Source organism: Panthera leo, chromosome D1, assembly GCF_018350215.1.
Source record: "Panthera leo isolate Ple1 chromosome D1, P.leo_Ple1_pat1.1, whole genome shotgun sequence".
NCBI classification, from domain to species: Eukaryota; Metazoa; Chordata; class Mammalia; order Carnivora; family Felidae; genus Panthera; species Panthera leo.
In genome coordinates, this window is record NC_056688.1 from 84627658 (window position 1) to 84648845 (window position 21188).

The 21188-nt window shown below is 39.1% G+C and overlaps 1 protein-coding gene across 4 annotated transcripts in view; it reads right to left on the bottom strand.

Moving 5' to 3' along the window:
• The window catches only part of LOC122199835, a 28381-nt gene extending 7877 nt beyond the window's left edge, over positions 1–20504 (bottom strand). For 3 of the 4 annotated variants that reach the window (XM_042905185.1, XM_042905184.1, XM_042905183.1), the window contains exon 1: positions 9025–9378. The gene's annotated coding sequence lies outside the window, so the exon portion shown is untranslated. Of the gene's footprint in view, positions 1–9024; positions 9379–20108 lie in introns of those variants that run through there. The other variant, XM_042905186.1, reaches the window with a different exon arrangement.
• Between the last annotated feature and the right edge of the window lie 684 nt (positions 20505–21188).

Below are 21188 nucleotides of genomic sequence, written 5' to 3' on the forward strand. Positions count from 1 at the left end.
ATATTAGTTATCTATTGCCATATAACAAATTACCTTGAAACTTCGCAGCTTAAAATAATGAACACATACTACCTCACAGTTCCTATCAGTCAAGAATCCAGGTGCCACTCAACTGGGTTCCTGTGACTTAACAGTCTCTCCGGAGGTTGCAGTCAGGTGTCGGCCGGGGCTGCAGGCTCATCTGAAAGTTCAACTGAGCAATGATTCACTTCCATCCCGTTGGCAGGACTGGGTTCCTCATGAGCTCTTGGATGAGGGCCTCCATTCCCTTCTGGCTGTCAGCCAGAGACCTCTCTCAGTTACTACATGGCCTCTCCATAGGGCAGGTCACAACATGGCAGTTGGCTTCCCTCAGAGTGAGCACATGGGAGGGCAAAACAGAGAAGCCCAAGGCAGAAGCCACAGCACTTTGTGTAACCTAATCTTGGAAGTGACATCCCATTACTTTTGCCATGTTCTATTCATTAGAAGCAAGTCAAAAGGTCCAGCTCACTCTCAAAGGGAAGAGATTACAAAAGGGTGTGACTCAGGAGGCTGAAATCACTGGAGCCTATCACATATCACATGCTCCAAATTAAAATTACACCCTCAAGAAGCTTAAGGTGAAATAACTCTAGAGTTAAGTGTATTATCCTTCGGTTTTTTTAAGCAAAAACATTTTTTTTTTTATAGTAAAGCAGAAAGGCTTATTCATCCAAAAATTATAGCTGGCAGCTTGTCTGATATTTTGGAGCCATTGTGCAAAGTGGACACGTATGGATGGATCTGTGATTCCGCCATCCATCTCTCCCTCTCCTCAGAGCATGCTAATTTCATAGCTTGATTTTTTTTTCCATCTGAACCGAAAGTCTTGCCTTCCAGACAGCACGAGTGAATGACACTGCCTGCACGTCAGAAATTGCAACTGACATTTCAATTTTGCTTAATTTTTTTTTCTTTCTTTGATAGTATTATGGAGAGAATTTACATTTGAATAAAAAGCAAATAGTGCATGTCAGAGTAAGCATCAGGGAATGTCAAATTGTTTTTTTCCAATTACAACTCTATTTCAAATAGGGTAATGCAATTAAAGGATAATTACCAGAAGCACAAAGCCAAGGTTACGATCAGAAATGGTTACCCTTTCACTTGAAGTCCTGTCTTGCTAAATAAAATATTCCTGAGGGGCAAGTTACTGTTTGAAAATAGAATACACTCATCCAGGAACAACCAAACACTTGGCAGTGTTGACCAAAACATGTATTTGTGCATAAATACCAGTGTTTGAGACAGATGAAAAGACAGTAAAGGTGAGCCGCATTTTCCCTGGTTTTATCACTCTGATTAATAATGTGATAAATTAGCTTTAGGATGCAATATTAATTAACAGTATATTAGTTGCATTTTATTGCCAATAACATAACAAGCTCTGAAATAGTAGTCAGAATAAACTGCTGACGTGGGCTTTTCTGCAAACTGAGCTGTAGTTTGATTTCTCATTTGTCCAAGTGAAGCATCAGCAACTGAGTAAAACCAATTACCTCAAAACCCACCAAGCCCTCGGCAGCAACTTAGTGCATCTGAGCTTTGCCCAAATGTTATTACTTTCAAATTAGAGCCTGGTCTGAGATGGGGCACCGAAGAATTTCTACTGCTGAAAATAATTCAATATGGCAGTCTAGTTTTGTTATACTTTGCAGAGCCAGATAGAAAGCAAAGACTCCTTCCAGGCCCAAGACGTCTTGAATCCGTAGCTGTCCCCTTCCAGAGGCAAGCTGGAGATACAGAAGTCAGATGTAAAAGGAGAGGCATTTTCCTGACTCCCTCGAGCAAATTATATTGTTGAAAAATTCCCAGATTGTAGTGTTCGTTTTTGAGGTGAAGTCCTGGGTTTGGGTGGGGGACACTTTAGGAAAAAGGATGCAAGGCATACGGAGGTTTGGATAATGGGAGTTACGTCACCTCACTACATAGTGACAAACTCTGTAGCACGAAAATCCTTAGGTAAAAAGAGAAGTTATTGAGTTAGCACATGGTCAGGGGAATTGAAACAAGCTGGGGGAGGTGCATGATGGGTACTTGAAGAATTTCTGTACAGTTATTTATTCACTTGTCTCCCCGACAGCCCCTTGCTCTCTGCCTCCCCCACCCTGCTCTTCTCTCACAGACACAGTTACTTCCTATTCCTTTATCTTGTTTAATTTCTTTCACAGCACTTATCACTATCCTAAATCACATTTCACATAGTTTAGTCATTCATTCCTCATTTACTTATTGCCTATGTCCTCACCAAACTGTAAACTCCATGAGGTCAGGGGATGTGTCTGCCTGTACCCTGCAGAACCGTGGCTGGCACATAGCAGGCATAAAAATAGCTGAAGCAAAGAATGAACCCATTCACTGAACTCCATTTACCAAATGCCCAATGTCTAAGCTCAAAAGATTCCAAGATGATGAACTCCTAACTGTCCTTCTCTGGAGTTTACTATGTGCCCTCAATGAGCTAAAAAGATTTGAGTGTAATGAGTAAAAGCTTTACAGTATCTTAACTTAATCCCCAAACAACTCTGCAAAGCCTATGTTTCTTGTACCCTTTTTATTTTCTTTTAGGTAAAGACATAGCAGCCCAAAGCGCCTGGCTCACTCAATGCCCCACAGCTAGAAAGAGGTTAAAGTCATGAATTAAATGCAGTTTGCCACTCTGACTCTGGGCATTGTATTCAAAGATGAATAAGACACAAACATCCTTTTTTGAAAACCTCACAGTCTCATGGTTTGGATTTGAAACATTATGTCTGAGAAGGTCATCTTTGCCCTGCTGGGCCAGGGGAAGAATCTAGAGAACAGGAGATGGAACATTTGCCATCCTGGGAATTTCAGGAATGTCCTCCTTCCTGGCAGGATCTGGTATTCCATGGTGTTTTGCCTTTGGGTGAGATCAGATTCTATTAGGGGTTCGTGAGAGCAATATATATTCTCACATCGCTGGTTCCAGGTCTGTGTGTGAGCTCAGCGTCTGTCAGGGATCCTATTTACTTTTAATAAATCCAACAATGAGTGATGAATGAGTGATGAGTCTTCCACCTCAGAGAATCCAGCACGGGTAGGACCCAGCCAGGTGCATGGGGAGCCAAACTCTTTTCCAGCATTCATTACTGAATTCTAAACAGCCGACACCAAACTCCACAGTCAGTTCAGACCACAGACTTTCTGTACAAACTATCCCTCTCTCTGGTCCTGTGGAATAAAAGAAAGTTCCTCAGACTATTCATTCCATGAATTAAAAGAAAGAAAGAAAGATTAAAAAAGGTCTCCCTCAGTTACAATGCTATTCATGTCCTTTGACCAGAAAGAGTTAGAGAAAAACTTCAGGATTGATCTGAGGGATGCAGAGCCCAGGTTCCATTAAAGTGTATTAATGCCAAGGTCTGTGCAATTAGTGAAAAGTCAATCCCCATTACTAGTTAACACTATTGAATATCTGCTTTCTTTAATAAAAAGCCATGTCCAGTACAAAGAGAATAAATCAATAGGTTCGCTGCATTTAGATCCATTTTGCTTTCTTCTAAAATGCACAGAGAAACTCCCTGTCAGAGCTCCACTGTCTGTCTGCCAAGCTCAGTCTGTGAGCTGGCAGCTGGCCCTGACGTTTTTGCCTGGAATCTTTCATTAGCACTCTCTTGCCTCAGCTCTCATTTCTCTAATCAAAAAATTCGAGTTTACCCCGTGCCTAAAAATCCTCTATTTGAGCTTGGTCTTGATCTGTCTCTGATTTGGACGTGTTTAGAAAACAAGCCATGAAGCAGCTATGGACCTACTTCTAAGCCCCAGGTCGGCTAGCTTCAGCCCTCCCTCAGGCGAGGGGAGACTGAGGTGGACAGAATCTCTTACAAGAGGCCAAAGCATCCCTAGGGCATGAAAGAGTTTGCCCCTTTAGATATACCTTTTCCTTTCTTTTACAGCTGGTTAACCTTTTTTTGCTGCCAATTTTGGAGGCAGCCTGGAATGTTCCAGATCCTCAACTGTGAAGAGCAAAAAAAGGATACACCTGTCCCTTGATGTTTACAAGCCCTCTTGGTTCCCAGCATTTTCCCAGAGGAAGGACACATTCACCCCCCTGCTTAGGAGGCTGCTTCTCTGTAGCTAAGCCAGGCTAATCATCTTCTTTGGTGTAGACCACAAGAAGGGGAAAGCCGTTTAGATACTACTCTCATTACAATGCTTGGCTTATTACAGATTAAAAGGACATTTTGAACCCCACTGTCTCTCATGTACTTGATTATATGTAAGTTACTCTTAAATTGGAATATTGTATTTCTACTAAAGTAAATTACATTTCCCCAAATCACTTCATTTTATTTACCAGAATGCTTAGTCTTTGATTGAAAAAGGAGGATTGATATCATTTTGCTTCAGTTGGGTTTACTGCACAGAATGATTTGATATTCCTTTTATATCCTTTGGTCCTTATTTTTACTAGTAGGTCCTCATTCATTCACTGATTCAACCCTCCTGCCCCCTCTCTCCCTTCCCAGAGTGTGTGTTCGCCAGTGTGGGTAGGTTTATTGATGATAATGATTTGGGTCATTATTAGTAGGAAATATTGGGTCATTATTAGTAGAAAATAGTAGAAAACAGTAGAAAATATTTCAATTCCATTTTTCCCCAGGATTCAGCAAATAAGAATAGATTATTTTTTTGCTCTATACTAATAGCAGAGATTGTCTAATTGCATAATATTATACAGATAGTATAGGTAGTTTTTAGTTGGTTCAAGTCTCTCTGCAACCAAGAAGGTGGCTCTATCTAATGAAGCGAGAGCTAGCTAAACCCATGTCTGCATATTCCTGTCACAGAGATCCTTTTACACCACTTGCCACAGCGCTCTCCCTGGTCCTGAGGTCTGCGTCTGCCATTGCAGATGATCACAAACTAGACCCTACCCTATGAAACCAAAGAATGATCCACTACTGTTGTGGATGCTTCCTGAAGCCACTGACATCACCTGTTTTCCTGTCCCACTTCACAGAACAGCACTGAAACAAAGAGTACCAGTTTATACCTTCCTAACACAAGGGTGGGAAATGTTCTGTTGTGAGGAGGCATTTATGGCCACACAAACAGCCAGGTTTTCTTCACATTCAAGGTTAAAGATTTTGATAAGGCAGGTTGATTAGTGACAAGAAAAGACTTAAAAGTCATCAGACAGGCTGGTAGCACCCAATAGCTCAGGTGCCTCAGCTAAAGGGACGCTGACTAAGGAACAGATGACTGGATCAAGGGACCGTAGATCTTTGTCATCCCAAGTAGATGAAGGCTGCCCTCTGGGCCGGAGGAAGTGATTCAATTCCCATTTTGGGATGGTGCTCACAAAGTGATCAGTCAGCATTGTCAAGAAATTAATCTAAGATGAAGTATGGTAATGAATGTTGGGAAATGAATAAATGCAGTCCCAAGCAATCTGCCTATGTAACATTTATAGAGGAAAACTGCCTTTTAAGGGGTTCACAGTTGTCTTTGGTCCTTTAGCAAACCCTGCTGTGACAATCTTGAAATGAATAGCAAAAGGGAGAATTGAACTAAACTATTTCACTTTTCAAAATATAAAGAGATGTTTTAAAAGTTCAAAATTCACAGAATTGCCTCCAATGCTGCAAACCTTAGGCAACACCAAGGAATCAATCCCTCTTGCCTTCAAAGTGGTGGGGGGTGGTCAGAGATGTTCCCTACTCTGTAGGCACTCCTGAGAACTGTCTTTTGCAAGAGAGTCAAGGTGCCAACCTGGAGCTGGCAAGAAAGTTACTCCATAAAATGAGAATGGAATGGAATGCACTCTCACCTTTGAATTCAAGTGCTTGTTAAGATTTTTATCTGAAATGAATTCTGATTAATATCAACTTGGACTGTGGAAAAAAAGACATTCAAACATGTGTTTATACTTGTCGACACGGGTAAAGGATACACCTTAAATCTGAGTCATAGTAGAGAAAAGCATATCACTGAGACAGTTACCAAGAAAGTCAACATTCCAAATCTGCCAAGAGACGGAAATTTGTTTCAATGATTGCCCCCTCTACAGCCATAAGAACAAGCTACAATGGAGTGCCCTCAACCCTCCCCACACGACTTTGTTCTTTTTAGTTATTGTCTCAGTTTCTCACTCCAATACTTTATTTTCTAATCATTTCAAGAAGAAAGAGAAATAAACATACCCTCCATGGATGCTTTAGAAGACTTGTTGCTGGTACAGAGAGAAGAGAGAGGGTTGAGTTTCATATTCTTAGGAGAGAATTGTGTCCATGGCAATGGAAGTCACACACACAAACACACACACACACACACACACACACACACACACACACACACACACGAGAATAAAACAAGCTCATGTCCTTGGATGATGATGATGCCAGATGCCTGCAATCAGCTATCTTCATTAAACTTGAACTGTTACCTTCAGTCAAATTAGGTCTTTCAGTGGAGATAAGATGGAATTTCCAAACTGGGAAGATCTGGAGGGTGGCTGGATAAGCCCTGTCAACAAGCAGCAGCAGATTTTTCCACTTTTCCACTGTTAGCATATGGTCTACATCCCTTGGACACTCTTCCATTGCCTATTTCTTCTTCCATGATTTTGTATCAGAAATTATTTTAAAGGATATGAAACAATTGTATCTAATGGCTTCCCATCTCACTCAAAGTCCCTCATCGACAAGCCACCAACCAAACACTCATGCACCATCTTCATTCCTTCTACAGCCTCCTCCAGGACACTAACCTGTGTGCTAGTCCTTACACACTCAGCATGTTCCTGATTCAGGGCCTTTGCGCTTGCTGTTCCCTCTGACTGGGTTGCTGTTACTACAGTGCATGCATGGTGAAATTGGGTCTTAACTCGAATGTTGCTTTCTCGAGAGTGCTTTCCTGAGGTATCGCACCCAAAGCTTTAACCTCCTCCATCTCCCAAACATACTATACAATTCACTTTTTCTATCTTATTTAGTCTGTCTCCTGACTTGCATGTGGAAAGGACAGTTTTTTTATTCACTGTGGTGTCCTTAGTGCCTAGAACAATACCTGGTATGTAGTAAGGGCTCAATAAATACTTTGAGTGAATAAATGAGTATCAATGATTTACCAAGGGAGATACTTAACATCTCTCCTTTATTGACATAAAAAGGCCAGATCTTTTTATGGGATACTAGAAGCATTAACATGGTGATCTTCATTATAAATGGCTATGAGCTCTTACCATGTGCCAAGCATTATGCGAAATGCCTTACATGTGTTGTCAACCCTTGGGCTGAGTGTGATCGTTTCTAGTTTACAATGAATAAATGAGGAGCCAAGGAGATCAAGTAACCTGCTCACATTGGCATATTAGTATGAGGTTGAGCTCAAATAGAAGTTGAAGTTTGTCTAACACATAGGTTTCAATCAAGGGTGATTTTTGCACACCGCCTCCCCAGGACATTTAGCAATGTCTGGAGATCTTTGTCATTGTCACAACTGGAGGCTGTTATTGGCATCTAGTGGGTGGATATGAGAGATGCTGCTAAACACCCCACACCACACGAACCAGCCCTCTACAGTAAAGAATTATCCAGCCCAAAAGGTCAATTGTGCTGAGGTTGAGAAACCCTGGTCTAACCCCATAGACTGTTTTTAGTCACTTTGCAGTTTTGCTCGATTAGTTGCTAGTGGCAGTGAAAACAGCATCAACTCTTTCATAAAGCAATATGATGATAGTGTTTCTCAAGAGTGTCACATGTTTCCATACCTTTTGACCCTGAAATCATACTTCTGTAAATCTGGCCCCAGGAAGTAATCTGAAATGTAGCAAATGTCCCCAAATATTTATCATGACATTATTTGTAATAGCAAAAAATGGAAACATCACCTAATGTCTTGTAAAGGAATCATTAAGTAAACTCTGGAATATCCACTTGTGGGAACATTAAGCAGCCATTAAAATATTTATTAGCAGTTTATAAGGAAATAGGAAAATGCTTACACAGAAATGGTAAATTTTAAAAATTAGTTTCAAAATTATGTATTCAGTAGGACTATTTGAAATCTGAAAAATATTATATAAAATTATATAAAAGAGGTGAAGCAGAAACACACTAAAATATTAATTGTGTGGTAGGACAATGGCTGGTTAATTTACTTCTTTTCTCTTTCAGTACTTCCAAAATGTTCTATAATAATAACATATTCATTTTATAATATGGAAAAATATTTTTTAAAAAGTAAGCCTTTTTTTCTTTTGTAAGAAGAAACAGTGGTAAATAGAACAACTGTCCCTTATGTGAACTTCAGACCTGTTGTGGTGGATTTGTCTTGTATGTGGATTTATTGTGTTTATTAGCTTTTATTATGATTTTTTCTAGGTAGCTGTCTTTGTTCTAGGAAGAAAGGCATGGTTAGTTATTTCATGGTAGCTGGAATTAGGTCCACCTTTGCCAATTGATAGCTCCCCAAAACACGTTACTTACTCATCTTAAATTGTTTAATGTTTTAAAAACAGTTGAGCCCGTTAGATCAAAGAATTCCCACCCTTAGAATCAGGGCCGCTGTCAAGACAGTTGCTGTTCAGGACCCTGAGGGATGCGAGAAGGAGGGCATGTGCATGGTTAACCTCCTTTGTATGGACATCCAAAACTAGGTGCCGTCTGCTGACTAAGAGTGGACTCTGCACTCCAACAGGCCTTGCTTCAAATTCAGGTTCACACTCACCAATGTGTCTTTGAATCAGCTCTTAACCCCTCTATGCCCTCTCTGGATTCCAAACCTATGTTTAAATCCTCCACTAAATGCTGTTAATGTCTGATACACTCCATGCTCCTTGGATACTGTGACTTGGGACCATCCGCTGAAGAAAACCTGTCCCACAACCAGCCTCGTCCTTTTCCTACACCCCACTTTACAGATGTCTTTAATTGGAAGGAAACTTTAGGCTTATCCCACAAAAGTCATGACACCACCTATGAAAGCCTAATTAAAGAGGCACTACCTTCGTACTTTGCTTTAATTCAAACCTACCTTTACCCCATGGATGGCCAAGGGTAAGGCTTGGCTTTCTGGTCCACCCGAGGTGGCAGCCTAGGATGAATAAGGAATACAGACAAAGCAGCTGCAGAGGTAGAAAGAACAGACAACTCAGTTATTTAATTAACCCACAGAGTCTCTGGAAGGTAAAACATTTTCTTTGTAAAGCCCTGAGACCTCCTCTTGTTTCCAACCAGTAGGTCTTTATTTCCACCTCTCCTGTTCTTTCCGCTCTTGACCCTTCTGCAATGCATTGTTAGATGACTTGTTTGCACAGGATTTTTTTCCCCCAAATTCTTGAGGCATTAGAAATTTTCTCCCTTATCAATTTTCCATGGACTTGCCCTCTGTTCCCTAATGGCACTGGATTGGTACACACCACAGACATGGCCTCAGAAACAAAAGGAAAAGCAAGAAGATAGAGATACACACAGCCAGCCTCCCTGGCTATTCCCAGTGTGTCCCATTGACAATGCTGTGCGGAAGGGAAATTGTTCTATCAGCGACTGTGTTAGATTCATGACCCCACCACAACCTTGAATTGGCCTTTAGTTGTCGCTGATGGGAACTGAAGAACAGAGCCTGTCGACATGATTGCTACTCTCCAATGAATCAGAACATACAGGGCGAGGAGCAGCACATTAAACCAGCAACAGAAATATATCACTGTACTTTTATATAGATGTATTGCTTTTGCCCAGGCATATAAATGATTGGGCCAGGCACTTATTTTTTTTTTCAAGGACTATAAATTAAAAATAAGCTAAGGGTTTTTAAATTATGTTCTTTTAAAAAAAATCAGGATAGCTATTTTAAGGCAACAGTCAAATATTTAAAGATCATTTTATATGGATATTTCAACCACTGTCATTTGGGAGGAAAATCAGCCCTTGCCACCTGCACTCAGGTTACTTAATACATGAGCACTGATTTCTCATGTGCTGTCATTTGCTAATTGATCTTTGTAAAAAGTAAATGTTTCCCATATTTACTTCTTGGCTTGCTTATTGATAAAAGTATAGTTCACAAATTTAAGTTGTGATTTTTTTTTTAAATAGACAGCAAGCATACTCAACCAGCCTAGAACAAGGTGCTCTAAGAGTCAAGGTGTTCAGAGAAAGCTAAGAGAGGGGATCAATAATTCTTAAATTTAGAGGTTTAGAGAGCCCCAGTGAGAATATGCTGAGGCCACTGGACACTCTCCCCAGAAGCACACAGGCATGCTTGCACTTATAAGCAAAACTCTTCATTTCACCTCTAGGACGCACAAACTCCCTAGAGCCAGGGCTGAAAGATCCCTTGCCTTTGAGCTCATCATGTAAAGCTATAAGGTCATGACCCCAGGATGATGATGATCAGCTCTGAAGCATGTCTCAAGTAGTTGGTCACTAACAATAGGTAAAGTGTGGATATTTGCAAATGATTTATTTTTTGGAAGTATGTAGGTTGAGGAGCTTCAAAGGCTCTCCTGTGACAGGATCATTCTCACCTCTCACTATGCCAATAAGACCTATGTGGTCTAAGCCCTGCCTACCTCTCTGAATCACCTCTTACAGCTTTTCTCCTCACCCTAAAAGCTCCAGCTACACAGCCTCCTTTCTAATTTTCAGCCCACTAAGTTCTTTCCTGCCTTGAGGCATTTTTGATGCTGGGTGATGTTCTAGGCACAGTTTGAACAAGGACTCAATAACTCTTTTTTGTGGATCTTACAATCTGTGGAGGGAAACAGACGATGGGTATCTGAATAAATCTACAAGTCTGATCATTTCAAATGTTATGAAGCAATTGAAATAGAATGATAATGGAATACAGAGTAATTGATAAGTGGCCAGATAATGCCTCTTTGGGGAGATGTTATCTGAGATTATATCTGAGATGAGAGAAATGTGAACTAGCTGTGGGTCAAAGGAAACATTTTACAGTAGCAAGTGCAAATGCCCTGAGGCTGTAAAGAACTTGGTGGTTTGGAAAGTCAGAAACAAAGCTATGTGGCATCTGATATGTTCTCTCCTGGAAACGCTTAAATGATCTCTACTGCTGCCCGACTCATGGATATTCCATAAAGCATTTGTGGTAATTTCAAATTAAGTTCTATATTTCCCTGCAATAATTTTGAGTTTTGGTCAAAATCTGGATATGCCAATTGAAGTAATCCAAGACCTGGTTTGAGATGGAATAATATGAGGCCCAGAGAGGTTAAGGAATTTGCCTGAGATCACACAGCCAATTAACAAGTCAACTTAGTGAAAGAGACCAAAGAAAACCCTGGCTTCTGCATTTGCAGGGTGGTTATTCTTGCATCATAGCACTGCCTCATTGACTGGGGGGGGGGAGAAAGCAGGTTATGTAACAATGAACATTTGATTAGTCTAATTTTGGAAAAAAAATGAATATATGTACAATTATACCAAAATAATAACATATTTGATCTCCTGGTGATGGAATTACTGATGGTTTTAGTTTTTTCTTTGTGCTTTTCTAAATTTTTCTGATTTTCTATAATCAATAGGCATCTATTTTAAACTTTTATTTTGAAATAATTTTAGAGTTACTGCTATAGGCTGAATGTATCCTCCTCAAATTTATATGTTGAAACCTACTCCCCACTGTGATGATATTTGGAAGGTGATTGGGTCATGAGAATAGAGCCCTTATAAATGAAATTAGTGCCCTTATAGAAGAGACCCCTAAGAAAATCATTAGCCTTTCTTCCATGTGAGAACATAGCAAAAAGATAGCTGTCTATGAATCAAGGAAGTGGGCTCTCACCAGCTACCAAATCTACTAATTGTCCTTGGCTTTCTCAGCCTCCAGAACCTATGAGAAATAAGGCTGAAATCAGATCAGCACTGATGGAATACTCATTTGAACTCACCAGGGTCCCCACTAATATCTTCTTGCAGGTTCAAAATCCAATCCAGCTTCCCACATTGTATTTAGATGTCATGTCTCCTTAGTCTCCTACATTCTGTGACAGTTTCTCAGTTTTTTTTCTTATCTTTAATGACCTCAATACTTTTAGAGAGTCCTAACTAGTTATTTGTAGAATATTCTTCAACTTGAATTTGTCTGAGGTGTTCTCAGGCTAGTTTCATGCATTTTTGACATTTTTGCAAAAAGGTCACAGAATTTGTGATGTACCCTTCTCAGTGCATCATATGAGGAATTACATGATGTCAGTATATTTTATTACTGGTTTTGTTAATTTTGATCACTTAATAAGTATCTTTTGGAAGGCTATGTTGTACTATGCAAATCATCATACTTTCACCTACTAATTTTAGTATCATAATGATTCTTATCTATAAAAGTTATTACTGTTGGGGTGCCTAGGTGGGTCTGTCGGCTAAGCATCCAACTCTTGATTTTGGCTCAGGTCATGATCTCACAGTCATGAGATTGAGCCCCGCGACAGAGCTCAATCCACACTCAGAGTGGAGCCGGCTTGGGATTCTCTCTCTCTGCCCCTCCCCCCTTCATACTTGCTCTCCTTCAAAATACATAAAAACAAAATTATTACTGTTTTGTTTCCTAATATTATTCCACATTTATTTATTAGAAATCCGCTGTAAGAAAGACTTGTCCCTTTGCTTCCATTTATTTATTTATTCAACTATTTTTATGTATGTGTGAACTAATAGTTATTTATTTTATTCGTGAGTTATCATTAATGATTTTGGTTTCTTAAACTGCCCCAGATTTGGCCAATCAGAGCCCCTTTAATTTCATTCCTGTGTGCTTTTAACATGTCCCCGTCCTTTTTTTCAGCACTCCTTTACTTTCTGGCATACAAGATATTCTAGAATCACCTTGTGCTTTCCTCTCTTCACCTCTGGCACCAAACATTTCTCAAAGAGAAACCAAGATATGGGCACAAGATATTCCCACTGGTACCAGGGAATCATTGTTTCTAAGCCCTCCCAAGTGGATAGAGCTTGGAAATAAACAAAGTGTACTCACACATGCATGCAAAAATATCTTAATTTTTATATCTACCCGTCTATCTATCACTGATTTCATGCTGATACCTATGATTCTAGTCAAACTCTATAGCATTAATTTTAGGATCCCCCCTTTTCTTATTTATAACCCCTTTCTCCAACAGTGAGCGACCTTTCACTATGTACATTTATTTATTTGTTCAAGCCTAGAATGTACATAAAGAGTTTCAGAATTTCTAGTACATGCCCTCTGAAAAAAAATAAACTTACCAACTGGAGTATAGTCTTTGTACATAATTACTTTTGTCTTTAGCTGAATCATATCCAAGTACTGCTCTTCAATGTTACTCATATTAGTTCTTTTCTTCTTTTCTCCTTTTGGAGTAGTTATATAATTAATTTGTCATACAGTTAGGTTCATTTTTATTGTTTGTATTCCATTGGGGATCTCCTCATATCCTGTTTTTTTTATAAACTTCATAAATTTATTTTGGGAGTGTGCAAAATGTACCTAAGAGAGCTATATATTTTTTAAAAATACACTCAAAGAAGTGTCGCTCTCTCTGATCCTTACTACCCTGTCCTGTTCTCCCATTCTTTCCATCCTGTTCACCCACCACCTCTCAGTAAATAATTCAATTAGTTTCTAGTGTTTCCTGTCTGTATATCTTTTGCACAAATGACTGATACCTATATATTTTCTTATATCTCCTTCTTTCTTACACAAGAGGTAACATGCTACAAATACCCTTTACACTTTGCTTTCTTTTTTTTTCATTTAACAGCATATCCCAAAAATCACTCCAATTCTTTTTTTTTTATAGTTACATAGCACTTCATTGAGTGACTATGCCACTTCCCTATGTATGCGGATTTTAATTCTTTCTAATATTTTGCAATTACAACTAATGCTGAAATGAATAAACTTGTGCAAATGTATTTACATATTGCTGGACATATATCTTCAATATACATTCCTAGAAGTGAAACTGCTGCATCAAAAAGTAATTGAATCTGTAGTTTTGTTAGACATTGCCAAATTATCCTCAAGAACAGACATGCCAGGGGCACCTGGGTGCCTCAGTTGATTAAGCGCCTGACTTTGGCTCAGGTCATGATCTCGCAGTTTGCAAGTTCAAGCCCCACATCAGGCTCTCTGCTTTCATCATGGAGCATGAGAGCCTCTGTCCCCCTCTCTTTCTGCCCCTCTCTGCCTTCTTTCTCTCTTCTTCTCAAAAGTAAACATTTAAAAAATGGTCATGCAAATTTGCATTTTTATCAGCAATATATAAGAATGCTTGTTTCAGGGAGCCTACCTGGTTCAGTTTGTAGAGCATGTGACTCTTGATTTTGGGGTCGTGAGTTAGAGCCCCACATTGGAAAAAAAGGAATACTTGTTCCTCCATCATCTTGACAACAGAATGTGCTATCTACTGGTTAATTTTCACCAATATAATTGGTGAGAAAAAGCATATAGTTTGTTGGTTCAATTTGCATTTTGCTGATAATGGCTGGTGGGTTTGAATATTTTTTTTATATGTTTAAGAGCCATTTTATATTTTTTGTGTTCATTTTTTCTCATTTTTGTATCATACTTCTGGTCATTTATCTCTCAATTTTTAAGAGCATAAAGAACTTGAGTGGATTAGTCCTTTGTGGTATATATGATAAATATTTTTTCCCAGTTCATTCATTACTTTTGACCTTCTAAAAAGGTATTTCTGCCCTGCAAAATATTTACTTAATTTTATGTAGTCAAATTTATCAACTTTTTTCGCCTCTAAATTTTATTATATTTATGTATTTTTTATTTTTATGTATTTTTTATATTGATGTATTTATTTATTTATATTTATATATTTTTAAACATGTGCCTATTCTATACCTGAAAGACTTAGACACTACTTCAGTGCCAAGAAAAGTAAGAGCTTATTCTGGGATATCTTAAACCTGAGAGAGAGGAAGGAAGTAGAAAACTCAAGGTCTCTGCAATCAGGTGGACTTTCTTCCCACCTCGTTCACATTTGTCTTTTAGCTGTGAGCACTCTGGCAAAGTATTTAACCTTGCAGAGCTCAGTTTTTCTATAAAATGGGATGGTAAAACCAACAGGGTGCTGCTGTAAGGATATGAAATGCTTATTTCAGTGCTTTGTACTAAGGAAGTATTTGTTGTTGTTGTTGTTCATATTACAACTAATTCTAAGTGATAATTTTATGACAATCTCAAAAGATGTATCTGATATTTTCTTCCCAACATTATCTGACCAGGACTCTATGACTTCTATAAGAGCAAAGACTCTAAGAGATTTTCACCCAGTTACCTGCATGCTCATCAAAATTGTTCTCCTCTTTACTTTCTGAAATATTTTATTTTTTGAAATGCTACCATGTCTCTGTTCTATAATGCATTCAGAAAAAAAAAGTGAGGATGAAAGAGTTAATATCCATAGGACACACTGAACTGGCAGATAAGAGCATCAAAATGAGTTCCAGAAAGGATCCTCATTAACCCAATTTATTATCACCTTATCTCTGTAAAGCTCTTTCCTGCCCCCCAATCCAAGTTCAAAGTTTTGTGGGCTTTCCCAAAGGACACGTGTTCCGCAGAACCAGGAATCTTCAGCTGACACTGTTTATTGTCAGCACCACAAAGGTACTCATTGGAAATCCTGTTGCCAAATGTGCTCTGGCCTTAACAGGCAATTCCTTTTCAGTTTCCCTGTGAAATGAAACAGATGCCCATAGGGAAGTCTGATGTCACCTTTGTTTTCAGTACCATTCAAAGCAAACACAACCAAGACTATTCCCCTAATCCTTTGGCAACTGCCTCTAAATTACTTGAACATGATGAAGTTCCCATCTACCAATAAGTTAATTAGGTGGACGTGTGTCCTTATAGTGTACAGATGTCTTGCAGGGCAAAAAGAGAGAGAGAGCGAGAGACAGAGACAAAAGGAAAAAGAAAAAAATGTTAAAGGGCCCCATGGATGAGAATGGATTTTCTTCTACTTCAGTCATGTTTGTTTTTCCCATTGTCTTATTCCTAAACGGGTGATTTGGACATAGTCCTCCACCACCCTTTTATAATTCCTCAATGCCTCAGGACTCATGCAACTGATAGAGGAAAAAGAGAATAGAAGAGACAAATAAAAGGCAACTAACTTTGATTGTACATCTACTACAATATGGGCACTACATTAGCTACTTAGAGATATATTTCAATGGTCCTTAGTCAAGGGGGTACCACCTTCAAGTGGCATTTGGAAAGTTTGTGTAGCCATTTTTTGTTGCTATAATAATTTAAGAATACTACTGACATTTATGGAGTAGTGTGGTAGAATGAAAAAAATAAACACTTGCCCAAGTTTTCTGGCACAGAGCCCCTAAAATGCTTGGAATCTCCTGAGCGATGAGTGTCTTGTCTTCTAATGAGATAGCTGTTAGGCAAGGAGTACGGAATGAGATGGGGAATGGGGGAGGCTATGGGGCCCCTAGATACCTTCAGGATGAGGGGTGGTCACCAGAAAGACCAGCCACGATGATATGGTTAGAACTTTCTGTGCCCCTCCCCTCCCCTCTCCTCCCCACCTCTGGGGAGGAGACAGGGGCTGGATATTGAGGTCAATCACCAAAGTCCAATGATTAAACTAATTATGTCTACATAATAAAACCTCCACAAAGAAAAGAAAGAAAAAACAAAACAAAACACCTAAACAAATGGGGTTTAGAGAGCTTCCGAGTTGGTGAACATATTTCCATCCCAAAAGTGTGGCATGTCCATAAAGGGCAGGGAAGCTCTGTGCCCCCCTCTACCCTAGACCTTGCCATGTTCATATCTTCCATTTGGCTATTCGTAAATTGTATCTTTTATAACAAATTTTTAATGGTAAGTGTAGTACTTTCCTGAGTTCTGTGAATCATTCCACCAAATTATTGAGCCTGGGGTGGGGAGATGGTGGTGACTCCCCATCTGTAGTCGGTAGGGCAAAAGTGTGGGTGACTTGGGCATTCCATTTGAAGCTAGTGTCTGAAGTGGGGGAAGCCTTATGGGAATGAGCCCTTAAATGTGGGATCTGCCCTGACTCTAGATAGTTAACATCACAATTGAACAGAACTGGATATCCAGTTGGTGTTGGGAGAATTGGTTGTTGGTGCTGGAAAACAACAACAAAAGTGGGGACCAAAGATGAATCATGCTTGACATCCTTCAGTGCATGGAACAGTTCTGCAAAAGGAAGAATTGTGCCAGAGTCCACATGGCCTTCAAGGGGCTCACTAGTGCACACCTGTTTATAATTATCTGAGCCTAGAACCTGACTTCATTTGATTTACAGAGTATGTTGGCATATTTTTATATACATATAACTTTCCAGAATTGCAACTATTACGTAAACTGAGGGAAGACTGCATTTTATTTTGTGCTCCATGGTACTTGAGTTGCTAATATAACACACTTGTATTGGTCTGCATTTGTACCTGACAGATATATGGTGAAAAATGTAGGTATAAACACTGGGCCGCTTCATATTGTCTAGTGGAATTGTGCCTGAGTATTTATAAGTTATTTTATTATAAATTACTTTCCTTTTATATCTTCTTTATATCACATATGGGCATTTGGGATTTTTTATGTGTGCATATAGATTATGTTATTTATGAATTTTATTTCAGGATAGTAAAGGAGGCATTGCAAAATATTTGTAATAAAACTACAGCATTTGTTCTAGGAGAGTTGAGACTCACTGTATTATTTTATCAACTCCATACAATGATTTTGAGAAGATCTCTTATTAGCTCCATTTTATAGATGTAGGAATTGGAGATCAGAGTAGCTAAGTCTCTTGCCCAATGTCAGTCATGCCAGGATTCAATTTCTTTCTAGGTCCAAAGGCCCAAATATAACAGAAATAAAAGGACAACAGACAGAAGGATGAATTAAGGAAGGAAGATAGGGAAAGCAAAAAAGAGAGAGGCAAAAATATGGAGGAGAAAAAAATGAAAACTAATTTTCATTTCAATTGTTAAACTCAGATGACTAATCTAAATATATGTAAGAGGTTTTCACTGATATCGTTCGGAATCTGCTATACATAATATATACTAAAGATACTGAGGATACAAAAAATAATTTTTAAGTGCATGAAAAACTTGTTGTTAAGAAGAAGGAATGCATTCACTTAAATAAACAAACAACATGGTCCAGGATGTGTTAAATGGAAGAGAGGGGCAGCATGATTTATTCATCTAAATGCACAGCCTAGTTTCAAGACAACCTTGCCCTTTCATGCCATAGACAAGGAATGAGAAGCTAAATGGTTATATGTTCAATGAAAACTTCATGTGGTGGGATGATAATTTTTTCCCTCCTAAGTAAAGCTTTTTCCTGTATCTGAGGTTGATCCTGGCTTTATAAGACACAACTTACTGCCAGTTTTACTTTTCTATAGCTGATGCTTGGGGGTATCCAGACTTTTACTGGAAAAAAAATACCACATCCCAAAAAAGCGAGGATCAGTCAAGCTGCCAGTAAATGTGTCATGCTTGGTGCCATATCCAAAAGCCACAGTAACCACAGGGTAGATGAGTGGCCCACTTCCTGATCCTGTCTGCTGCCATCGGTTTTCCGGGACCAGTGTTAAGGGAACTGCTGTCTCTTTGGCCCCATGGGAGTTATTTACCTTTGAAGACTCACAGGCAGAGTCAGATTTCTGTGAAGCTAAGGAAACTTAAGATTCAGGGACCTTCATTTGGGAGGGGGCACCAATATGTTTCACATGGTCACAAGCTTTAATAACATTCACTAAAGTAAGATATTGTAACTACAATTGGTTAAAGCCACTGTCTCTTTCCATTAGGGCATCCCCTCCCACCCACACCCTTTTGTGTCAAGACAGTGTTAGAGTGACAGTGTGTATTTTCAGTCCCAGCTAAGAACTTGGGATGGGAATATATTTAGTTTGGGTATAGTGGGATATATGTTGGTGGTTCACATTTACTTTTCTTTTCTAGATCATTGTGTTTCTTTTCCTCTATTATCTGTCTATCTATTATTGACATATATTGACATATAACATTATATTAGTTTCGGGTTTACAACATAGTGATTCAATATATATTGTTACATGACTCATTTCTATACACGGTTAAGTATGGCTAACCGTACTGAGACAAAAATGGCTTCCAAGAATATTCTTTTCACTGATTATGCTGGCTAACCTTCATCACTGAGCATGTCATAAAGATACAAGGCTGGGGTTTCATGGCACTTCCAAAGTCTCAGTACCTGGCATCAGATGTTTATAGGTAATGTGGAGAAGCAAGGCATGAAATGTTTAGAGCCAGATGTTGGTCTGTGGAAAATTCTTCCAAATCCTAGAGGTCGTATATAAAAGAAAATTACGTAGGCTTTCTCAAATTTGACAGTACTAAAAATTTATTGATGTTACCCATCACAACTGGCAACCAGCATGTTTGAAAAAAATACTTCTAATCTATCAAAAATAAAAGACACATTTTGATATTAGAAGAAAGATTGAGTTATCTTTCTCTTTTTTTCCTAAGATAACATTACAAAATAATTGACAAATAGAGTTATTCAGAATACTGATACAAAGGTGTGCCTGGGTGGCTCAATTGGTTGAGGGTCTGACTCTTAATTTCGACTCAGATTGTGGTCCTAGAGTTGTGGGATTGAGCCCCACATCAGGGTCTGCACTGAGCATGGAGCCTGCTTGGGATTCTCTCTATCCCTCTGCCCCCTCCTCCACTCATGTGTGCGCTCTCTCTCAAATAAGCAAACAAAATATGGATTTTGTAAGAACATTTATTTATTTGTTTATTTTGAGAGAGAGAGAGAGAGCATAAGAGCTTACAAGTTCAAGGAAAAGGCAGAGAGAGAGAGAGAGAGAGAGAGAGAGAATCCCAAACAGGCTCCGTGCTGTCAGCACAGAGCCTGATGCAGGGTTCAATCTCATGAACCATGAGATTATGACCTGAGCTACTAGATTATTCATTTATTATGAAAGGATGTAACTCAGGAACAGCCAGATGGAAGAGATGCCTAAGGCAAGGTATGAGGATGGGATATGGGGCTTCCATGCCTTTTCCAGGCTCTACTTTCTCCAAATTTCCACCAACCTGGAAGCTCTTTGAAACTCATCCTTTTGGGGTTTTATGGAGGCTTCTTTCTATACATACGATTGATGAAATCATTGGCCATTGGTTCAATTCAACTTCCAGCCCTTCTGCCCTCCCTGGAAGTCAAGGGAGGTAAGACTGATATTCTAACCCTGTAATCACGAGATAGGTTCTCCTGGCAACCAGCCCCCTTCCTTAGATGAATTCCAAAAATTACCTCATAATATATAACAAGACACCTTTATTGTTCTCTTAACTTAGGAATTCCAAGAGTTTTAGGCCCTCTGTGCAGGAAATGGGGATGAGACCAAATATGCCTTTCTTATTATAAATCACAATATCACAGTGGTGTTTTGGACAATTTAGTAATAAAATTGTTATGTTCTTTTTCTGGAATTTGTGAAGCATGGATTATTGTCAGTTTTTTTTTAATGTACAGTTGGTCGAAATTCATTTCTTATTCAAAATAAATATTTATTTTTGTACCTAACTTTTCATGAGTAATTTTATATCATTTACCTTAAAGAGGGCCTTTCAAATTGCATAAGCTTCAGGTCTCACAAGACTTGGATTCATCCCCGCTCCTGAGGCCTGTGTTAGCTATTTTCAAAGTGTTAATATGCAAAGATGGCTCATTTCATATGGTACCAGAAAGCTAGAGCTTTAATTAATGGTGGGAGTTACAGAAGGAAAGATTTCAGGTCAATTTAAGAAAAGCATTTTATTATTCAGAGACTTATAAAGCTGAAGAGGGAAGCTATGAGGAGTAATGAGTTTCACGACAGCAGATGTATTTAAGTAAAAGCTGCACAATCATCTGGCAGTGGCCATCGTCCTGTGGGCCCACACTTGGAAGGCTGTTTGGGCATAATGAACTTTTAGGTATACTTTGATGCTGAGAGCTTCTGCTTCTTCTTGTTTGATATACCCCTGGCCCCCTCCTTGCGTCCCCAACAATGCTCTCACAGTAGAATCTTCGGGAAGGGTGGGTGGTGAAACAGGCGAGAGTAATGAGGGCAGAAAACAAGGAACACAACAATCTTTTTCTGAAGAGGATCGGAAGGCTCGGAAGTGAGATTA